Source organism: Myxocyprinus asiaticus, chromosome 5 (genome assembly GCF_019703515.2).
Source record: "Myxocyprinus asiaticus isolate MX2 ecotype Aquarium Trade chromosome 5, UBuf_Myxa_2, whole genome shotgun sequence".
NCBI classification, from domain to species: Eukaryota; Metazoa; Chordata; class Actinopteri; order Cypriniformes; family Catostomidae; genus Myxocyprinus; species Myxocyprinus asiaticus.
In genome coordinates, this window is record NC_059348.1 from 39,502,112 (window position 1) to 39,512,715 (window position 10,604).

The window sequence follows — 10,604 nt, forward strand, 5'->3', positions numbered from 1 at the left end:
CCTTGTTTATCTGAATGTGTGTGCAGGTGCAAAAACTGGGTGTCCTACTGTAACCCAGGTCATTAAAATGCAGAAATCTTTCAATCCCCAGGTATTTGTGTACTCTTCCATGAAATTAAAATTGTTGTTGAACCATGGATTAACTTGAGGTGAGGTAATTGAATACAAACGCATAAGCACTTTCATAGTAGTGTGTCCTGCCTACTGTCTCAGCACACAGCATGTATATAATGGTACATTGTTTAATATTAATACAGTCCTCAGTCTTTGCACAGTCATTGTGCAATTCTTAAGTCAAGATGAAAAAAAAAATGTTATCTTTTTGATGAGCTGTAAAATGGACCTCTTTTTTCATCCCCTTGATTCCCTCATGTCGAGGAGAACTTGGTAAACATGAACTTCAAGGGATTTAATATTTAAAACGCTGACCAAGTTTGAATGAATCATGAATTATTCATGTTTCTTTCCACAGTAATGGACAAGTTTGTGTGTGTGAGTGGTCATTTGTATGTGTAAGAAAGGGTAACTTGTTGTTGTGTCAGGGTAGGGACTTGGGAGGTAGAAATGCTGTGGGCATTCCCCCAATCTTCCCATATCAGCCACTGGATGCCAGTATAGTACTGACTGATACCCTGGCTGCAATCTAATGGGTTTCTTATTTAAATTTCTCAACTTGTAGAGCCAATTATCCTAATGTGGCCAATTAAAATAATATCGCTAGTCATTTAGAGGATGTATGCTGCCATTCAATGATATAAAATTCAGGTAGACACTTTAAAAGCTTCTACAGTGACTGCTAAGCTTGAGATGTAGGTTGACCGTGATGCTTTCCCTCTAGCAGCATGTCAGTTTCTCTGAGCACTTTGGAGGCAATCCTCTGCCTCTCTCTGTTCCCAATTGCCATAACGTTCTACTTCTCACAAGCAGAAGGGTGAAAATTCCCTCACACAACGTAATTGTATCAAAATACATGTTTGAGCAGCAATAGAACAGATGTTTTATTTTCCTGTGTTGCCGTTCTTACACCTCCATAATTTCCCTCTTAACTCCAGCTTTGTAACACCCACAACAGCCTGAGAATTTCTAGAAACAAAGATCTGTACTTGCAGAATCAGAACTGTAAAGGCAATTAATAAAAGGGATAGCTCACCCAAAAATTAAAATTCTGTCATCATTTACTCACCCTCAAGTTGTTCCAAACCCTACGGCTTTCTTTCTACCATGGAAAGCAAAAGAAGATGTTAAGCACAATGTTAGTCTCAGGGGGCTTTCACACTGGGCACGTTTGCTGCGGTCCGATTCTGAGTGCGATTGTTCCCGGTGCCCCCAGCAGCTTTGGTCTGGTTTCACACTCACTTGATTCTATCGAACCCTGGTCCATTTGCGTTCATCTTACGTCATCACAAACACGCATGGAGAACACAACGCGACTCATCGTAATTTTTGTTTTTTTGTTATTTTTCGTGCCATTACGCACAGCAGAGTGAACGACAATTGCGTATATGTGCGCTTCATGGTGTAACTCATCAGATGTCCAGGGGAAGGCGGCTTGCTGCTGCTCGCAAACGGCGTTTTTTGAGGCTGATTGCAAGGAATTAATTTGCATCTTTGTTTACACTGTACGCTTACACTCGTGTCCAAGATGAAGTTATCGCCACTGTCATCTCCTATTATACCCTATATTTATAACCTATAATAGTATTTATATGTAGTATTTATAAGGTGTATAGATATATAGATAGATAGATAGATAGATGTCGTCATCAGCTAAAACGCATGCGCAGGTTACTTTACTTCCTGAACAAGTGCGCACCCGAGTCCGAGTTGCTTTCACATTCACGCGAATCGCACTACAGTTCCATTGCAACCGAACTCAGACCACCTCCTACAGGTAGTCTCGGGTTCGGTACCACGGTGCGCTCTCCGGTCCGCATAACAGCTTTCACATTACCAATTTTTCATGCGAACCGTGCTGTGTTTCGAACTAAACAGCCAGTGTGAAAGCACCCTCAGTCACCCTCATTGCATCCTTTTTTATTTTCCATACAATGAAAGCTAATGGTGACTAAGGCTAACATTCTTCCTAAAATCTCTTGTGTGTTCCATGGAAGAAAGAAATGTATATTTTTGGATGGACTGTCCATTTAGTTGGTATTCAGAACAAAATGTCTATCAAATCTAGTGATAATGTCCATTTTGCTCCATGAGGAGCCAGCTGTTTTTAATGCAGGGGCAGCATGGGTCACAACACTGGTATTTCAGTAGGTCAGCTGTCTGATAATGCTCTACAGCAAAGGCTAGCTCACTTGGGTTGTTTCCATTACTGTTTAAAGCACAATAGAGTAAATCCTCTCTCTCGAATTTCCTTTAAAAGGTTTATCTTAAAAATGTGTTTCAGGAGAGGTCAAAAGTCAGTCCTTGCAATCTCCAATGCTCTGTTACAAATAACTTCAGAACTTTAGCATATTCTTTATAGACACCAGCTGATAATGGTTGTGTTTTTGAAAACATCCTGTTTATCCACCCTCCTGCCCCCCAGAAGCTCCTTCTCATATTTTCCTCATCTAAAACTTCAATTCTTAAAGGGATAATTCACCCAAACATTTTTTTAATTTGGCCATCATGTACTCACCGTCACGTTGTTCCAAACTCATATGACATTCTTCTGTTAAATGCAAACAAACTTACGTACATTCTACTGATTTCACCACACCACAGTGGAAAAAGAAAGCGTAACCGCGGCAACTGGCACATATAGGCACGGAATGGTGCGGTTTTGCAGTGAGAACTTTTCGGCCCGATGGTGGAAATGTGGCTTATGTTTCCACTAAACTATTGGGGTGCAAATAGCCACACTCTGTGTCAGGTGCTATTTACACCTGGATGCAAATAGCCACTCCGAATTAAAATTATTTTATAATTTACTTACCCTCATGTTGTTTCAAACCAGTATGATTTTCTCTTTTCCGTGGAACATAAAAGTAGATGTTAGACAGAATGTTATGGGACTGAAGTCATATTGGTTTGGAACAACATGAAAGTGAGTAAATGATGACAGAATTAACTTATTGGGTTTGCCATGCAGATTACAAATCTAATAATAATGTACCCTGAAATTACCCCAACCCATTTTCAGTTTATTTGTCCATAGCTTCACATGACAACTGCAGTTTTTTTTTTTTTCATTCACTACACATTACACAGTTGCAGATCATTCAATACTACATGTGTTTAATTACAGTGTAATAACTGCAGTAGATTACACGGGAACCACTTTAGGGTTGAATTAGTAATGTGTGTTAATTATGCATGGGGCACCGGCTGTTGAAAAGTGTAGATTAGGGGCCGGTTGGCCTAACAACACCAGTGTGATACTTTAGTAGTATGAACCCTCACACTGTGTCCATGTACAGGCACTGTGGGCTCGTTTTAATTGCATCAGACAGTGCCTACAGCCAGAGTACTGGGCAAGAGCCTCCCTTCTCTCTGCTTAATGTCTGAGATGCTTTCGAAAGTTGTTGGTCCCTGTGCGGCAGCTGAGTCATTATGCCGGGCAGTGCCTCTCTGTGGCTTTGCGCATTTTCCCTGCATTGATGTTCTTCCATCTCTCCTCCTCTCCCCTAGCCTGCTGTTTGTGTGATCAATTCCTGCCCTTCCTGCTCTGCAAAAATGCATTTTGATATTGTTTATTGTGTATTACCAGAAAGAGCAATTGGGCAGACGCATTCATATCTGTGAGGGAAATAAAAATCCTCGATGGGCTGAAAAATGTAATAATATTCCCAAACTTTCAAACCTTTACAGTACAGTATGCTCCATTCAGCATTTGAAAAAAAAAAAAAGAGGGAGATACCATATGAAGCATCCAGGCCCTGATATACTAGATATACAGTATATGTGTTCTTAAGGTATTTTGAACTCAAAATCACCATCCGAACTGTTTTAAAACAGTACTGTGGAAAACAAAGTGAAATAAACATAGCAACAAGTGCTATGCAATGTTGCCCGATTCTACAATCAAACTCAAAATTGATATTTACAGGTATAGATTGCCATCTCAGCCCAAACCTTGTTTGGATCAAATAAGCTAAAAACCTAAACAATTTATTTGTATGTCGACTTTCCCTCTTTGCAGAGAAAAAATGCCTTTTGCAATTGAAACGATGCTCCTGAAGCACAAGGTAAAAAGTGAAAATAGTTGTGCATCTCCTGTGAGTGCTGGAATAAATGAATTGGTAAGTAGTTTGTTTGTTGGGGTTTTGCTCTGTAGTATTGTGGAGCACCTCTCTCTGTAAATTAGGTCCCAATGGAGCAGTACATCACAAACCTCTGCACTGATTGTGCGGCTAAAGCATCTACCACCTAACTGCACTCCATTTGCACGAAAGGATCACAATCAGGCCAGGCATAAGTATTTTATTTAAAGTCATCTTAACCTTTTTTCCAAATTTTTCTAGATTGTACATATCATTATGTATGTAACATATCATAATGTACGTAACATTATCTTCAGAATTGCATTTAGCACGAATGCCGCAACGGTATGTGAGATAACATTCACACCTTCCTCCTGCTGATGGAAACACTGGGATTCGTGCAGTCTCCAGGTTCGATTTTGCTCCCAATGGTTTCTCCCATTGTGAGGACTTTTCATTCTGGTTTTAATAAGCACTACAATCATGTCATTTTGGCTTCAAGGAACAACCAATGCACCCTACTCCCACAATCTTTCAGAGTACAGAGAGAGAGAGAGAAATTAATATGCCAGGATTGCAGCTGGAGATGATGAATTATAGTTCCATGAGATATGCAGACAATTTACCTGGGTATGGTGTATATGGCACCCGGTCTTCTGTTTCTTCTGTGTTCCAATGTGTTTTACGCATGTTTGTGGCTCGGCGCATTTTGTAAGAAATGGTCGATCTCTTGTGGCTTATCAATTTCACAGACGACTGAGTCAAATGCATATATGTTCTCCAGTGTCTTGCTCTGTATATTCCTCAGCAAATAGGTTGGAGGATTAGTTGATGCAATCGGGTAATACAGTGCTCTCTGCAGCGGTGCTCGACGCCTCTGCAAAATCCCTCAACAATGACTGTATGAAAGTTAACTTACATGAAAAATAAGAGCTGTTTAGCTCAGAGAGCCACATTCCTCTCCAGAATTATATCTTTTGCCTTTGTTGGGCCTCTCTGTGAACAATTCCAAATGTGCGAAATACAGAGATCCAAATGCTGTCTGCCGAAATGTAATCTTTAGTGTGTGTGTTTGTTTTTGTTTGTTTTTTTCAACTCAATGTTCTGAACTTGTGCTTATTGCCTTGAGATAAATACTCCTCTTCAACCATAGTCCACACTCTAAAACAAATGTTTAGGCTAAAAAAAAAAAAAAAGAATAATAATTACGCAACAGTTTGCATCAGTCTTTGAGTTATGACAACTTCTAATGAAATTATGTTCAGCCAACGAACTACATTGAGTTAGAGGAATTACCTTTTCCTCTACAATCAAAGATATTTTAAATTAACACTTACTTAATAATTGGTAGCATAAAGACAAGTTTTTAAGTTGAATACTCAAAATATGTTGTTCCAACTAGTTTTTTCACATTATTTAAAATAAATTTAAGTGTTATGTACTTACATAATTATAAACACACATTTTTAAGTTGACAACCATTAAAAAAAATTAATTGCTCCAATTAAATTTTATTCAGTAATTTTTAGCTTTTTCATGTTTTTGTTCATTTAATAGCTTTTAAGAAATTAATTCAACAACAATATTGTTAGACAATTAACTTTTATTTTGAACTGCAGTTGTGTATTTAAAACACACAATATTTAAATCTTGATAAAAAAAAATAAAAAATGGCCATATTGCCTTGGGAAATTAAGAATCAAGTAGTATGCATACTCAATTATACCATCACAATAAATCAATTATTCCATCACAGCAAAGTTATAGGCCTTTACATATTTAAAACCACAGTGCCAAACGTGTAAAATCTGTAAAATATTAACTGCAGTTTTAAAAATATTTTGTAAAACTACAGGAACAAGCAAGTGCTCATTAAATATTAACTTTCAATGGCCAACAATCTTCTCATGGTCCTGCAGCTTTTTGTTTTTACATAATATAGTAAAGACCTTTTAGATCAATTTTACAAAAACCGTAACGAACGTGTTTTTGCAGCAGACAGTCAGTTTTTGAAACAGTATGAAACATTTTAACACATAATGCTTGCTCATTCATCAGTAAATGCCAGTTCTAAGGGTAGTACAACAGATTTTGGAACATCTAAATACATCTTAAACAAATGTGACTCCCTCAAAACCTGAGTCTTCATGGAGATAACAGCCAAAGTCAAGTAACGTATGATGGAACTTTCCTATAGTTGCTATACCTAAGCCGCATATGTAATTACATAAGTAAGCCCACAACATTAATTTCCAAAACACAAAAATGGCATTTTACATCATCTTTGTTTTGTCATCTGTAAAGACAAGTTTTGTTGCATATACAGCATATCTGAAGCAACTTCACAATTTTGTCTTACATCCCCTCTTTTGTTACACTATCAGTTTTGTAGCTTCTTTAGTAGACTTCAAAATACAAAACAACAGTATCTGAATAAAATCTGATAGTGCTCTGAAACAAGAGGAATCTTCAGAAAATACTGTTCTTGAGACTCATTACTTTTGCACTGGCTTTCAGTCCATCAAGTTCAAGGAACAGCTTCTGAGCATATATTATGCACATCAGCAAAGCACAGCACCTTGGGATATCCTTTCCCACCAGGATTTTGGTTCCCTTGACCACGATGGTTGCCATCTTGTGGTCAGATCCTGGGGTGGACCGGTCACCGATGATGGCAATTTTCATCACTTGCCTATCAAGACCTGCCTCGAACTCTTCTGTTTCCTTGTAAAGCAAATGAAAAGATAGGTTAGCGTGTTAGAGATAATGAATTGGATAAATACTGCTGACTTTTTAGACTGTCACTCTTACTGAATTCAGTTGATCAGCGGAGCCATTATTTATTTTATTTTAACCCTTACACACACACACACACACATATACATGCACCCAATTACTCAAATGGCCTAAATAGGTTGCATCAATAAGCAACAATCAAAAATGATTGTATCATAAAACACGATAATGGTAAGATAACGCATGTCTATTTTTCTTTTATCAAACAACTAATTGAACTTACATTGAACTGACAGGGAGCAGTGCAGGAGCAGGTTTCTGCCCTGTGTGTTTACACTGTACCCAGTGTGGATTTAATTTTATTTTCAAGGTGTTGAATTACTTACAGCAAACTCCTTGAAAAGGTCCTCTTCCTTCTCTCCAAGGCGCACGACAAGGCAGCGGATGGCTGCTTCTCTGCGTACTTATTGTATTGTGCTATTTAAGAAAAAGGGGGAAAAAATGATCAAGAGAAAGTATCTAAATGAATATAAACTGAATGGGTGACTGTCAACAACTTGCATTTCAAACATAAGTCTAAATAATTATCATACATCAAGAAGCATGTCCTTGATCTGCCTGATTCTCACTCCTGAAGCTCAATCAAAAATGTAGTCAATTGGCTTCCAAACAATCATTATCATGGCTTTAAATTTAAAATGTAAGATAAAAAAACATACCTGTGTTGCATCAAATAATGCAGGCCAGCGCTCCATGAAGTCCTTGATTGCAGGGGCCTAAATGATTTCTTGCCTATGAAGAGAGAATGTCTTGGCCATTTTCTCAGCAACAACCTGGCAATTATCCCTTTTCGTCACTTCACGTAACAGGTCCACTCTCTCGTTCTCCAAACTTCCACTGGTTTCACCATGAGGATGAGGAGGTAGGAAATTTACTTCAGCCTTTTATCTACTTAAATCACCTCAATTTCTGGACAGCCGATACATCGAAGTTTGGATCTGAAGTTGTTCATTTTATATTTGAGTTGCTGGATCCATCTATAAGATCCATTGAAAGATCCTGGTTCTTTGAGGCAGGGATGTTTTTTAATCAGGGCCACTGCTACTTGACTTAGTTGTGCACTTGATGGAAACTTCCAAGAATGTCTGAAAGTAGAGAGATAAGATCTTTGGTACCAAAAAGAGTCCCAGAACAATTGCATTTTTCATTGCCTAACTGAAGCAGAATCTCTGTTCTCTGGATGAGAAACGGGGAATTGCAAAGTCTGAGGGCCAACCCTTTGACCGTTGGGCTATGCTTTTTGTTATCGATCCTGGAGAAAGAGGCAATGTGTCATGGGAGGACACAGATGAGCAGGCATCATCAGAAGGCTGATAAGAACCATCAATAATGCTTGAGGAGTCGTCGTCTGTTAAGGTCAATGTTACTGTAGAGGGTTCCAGGATATACACAACCTTGATAGTGTCCATATCTGTGATGTCAGCTGTCGAAAGCAAGGAGAAAATATCTTTACCAAAATCAGCATCCTTGTAATGCAAACGGAAATCCCCTAAAATCCCAAATGTATCTCGAACAACTGAATTAAGTTCTCCAACTGTTCCAGGGATTCCAGATGGTAATGTCAGATTCTGGACATCATGGTCTGAAAGTATCACTCAGAGATGTGCTGGTTGCGACATTAATCAATCTGTAATACACAAAATAACTACAAAAGTCAGTAAAAATACAATACAGTGTTTCCCAACCCAATAAACTATTTTTAAAATATATTTTGTTTATTTATTCTTTTAAATGAAAAGATGAAGGCCACATAACCAGTAATTGAGGGATCAACCATAATAATAGACTCTATTGCTGCACTGTATTTGTGTCTTGTATGTACATCTTAACGTAACTTTAGGCTGATTGGCCTAAACCTCATCATGAAAAAGTGATACAATGGTTATTAGAGAACCCGATAAGTGTTTTTCCAAAACTGGGCTACTGTCTTTTTGTTCCAGCTATGACTTCCGAATTTGACAAGTCAAGGTTTTCTTGGCAATCTATGTAACATAAATGTAGCGTTTCAAATATTCTTTTTCCACCAAACATGTAAGGTGTTAAAGGGAACATGTTGGACAGCTCTACAGGCTCTAGCACTTTCACAGTGCATGTTTTCTCAAGGATATAGCTCCTGAGATGCTCAACTGACCAAGCACTCAAACATTTCACAATGAATACAAGAGTGGCCTTCACAACAACTATTTGGATCAACTCAAAATCTGTCAGACCTCCTGTCGAGCCATTAGCCAAAATCATTCCAAATGCATACTTTGTGCAAATGTAACACACTTTTTTGAATACATGTCTCACCAGGAAATTTAGCTTGCAGTGCTTCCTGGATATCTTCTCTTAGCACAGTAACATCTACAGTAGACAGCTCTGTGGCCTGTAAGACAGGTTTCACAACACTGGGATCATGCTGGTTATATGCAATCATCAGCTGATGCTTCATGGAAAGTGACAGCAGAATATTTCAAAAGCTGTGTGTGTGCCTGACAACACGCTTGAAAAAGATGTGTTTAGCTTCAAACAGCATAGTCCACAGTAACACTAGTTGACCACTGGCCCTGATCAGCTGTGGATATTGTTCCAGGTAATGATGTTTGGGGATTAGTTTTTCCTCTGGGAAAACCTGGAGAAACCTGTGTCTGTGTTCAGAGATCTTAATGTCTAGGTAGCAAATAGTCTCCTCTGTGTGAACATGACTTACAACATGCTCAACTATGTCTTTGAGCACTAGAAGTACTTCCCATGCTGGTTCACCTTCAGAGATTTTTTATCCAATTATGAGGGGCAGGAATCGCAGCAAAGACCAGTTTTCATGGGCGTTCCCTCCAACACTTTTCTTTGCTGCAAAATTCAGAGCGACCTGCTGTGGAGCATCAGCCTTTTCTGACCATTTGTAGGGGAACATTTTGATGCATTTGTTGAGTTCATCAAGAGTAAAGAGTGTCTTGATAAACACTTGAAGACAGAGAGCCAATTCTCGGGGGACTACACCTTTAAGCAGATCGTGCAACACATCAGGTGGGTAACCTGACAAAACACTGAAATACTTCAGATTCTCTGTAAGTGCACACTGCCTCTTGACTCCACAGACATGAGTCAAAGCAGTATTCTCCTGCACAGTCTGGACATGCATTTCATGTTGTTCTTCAGTTCTGAGTTGAAATGCCCCTGTTCTCACTTCTTCCACCTGAAACTCAGGTGCTCCTGTTCTCACTTCTTCCACCCAGACAAAATCTGCAGACATAAGAACTGGAGAAGCTTTCAACAAATCCCCCAATAGAATGGGCTCCAAGATTATCTGCCACAACACTAATCACTGTTCCTTTGACTCTTTTGCTTAATGCTGGGACATACAAGCCCTCCTCTTCCAAGCTCACAAGATCCTTGAGCAGTGGCTCCAGCACAGTACTGTAACCAAATCTTTTCACATCATCAGCCCTGCAGAGAAATGATAAGAAGATGGAGGTCAGTGAAGATCTGAGCAGTGCAGGAACATCAGCTAACACCCAGTACACAGCTGTGACTTTGTGTTTTTTCCTTGATGTACCCAGAGGACTGCATATCTCAAAGTCATCAACACTGACTTCTTTAGAAAACAGCTCATTTGTTTTATAATAAATG

At 38.8% G+C, this 10,604-nt stretch overlaps 1 long non-coding RNA gene across 1 annotated transcript; it reads right to left on the reverse strand.

Annotated features, from left to right (window-relative positions):
* Positions 1-5,812: 5,812 nt before the first annotated feature.
* Positions 5,813-10,401, reverse strand: LOC127441580 (uncharacterized). Its single transcript, XR_007897334.1, has 4 exons — positions 9,285-10,401; positions 7,652-8,619; positions 7,319-7,409; positions 5,813-6,920 (listed from the first exon to the last, which is right to left on the reverse strand). It is a non-coding gene; the product is annotated as an uncharacterized LOC127441580 (long non-coding RNA).
* Between the last annotated feature and the right edge of the window lie 203 nt (positions 10,402-10,604).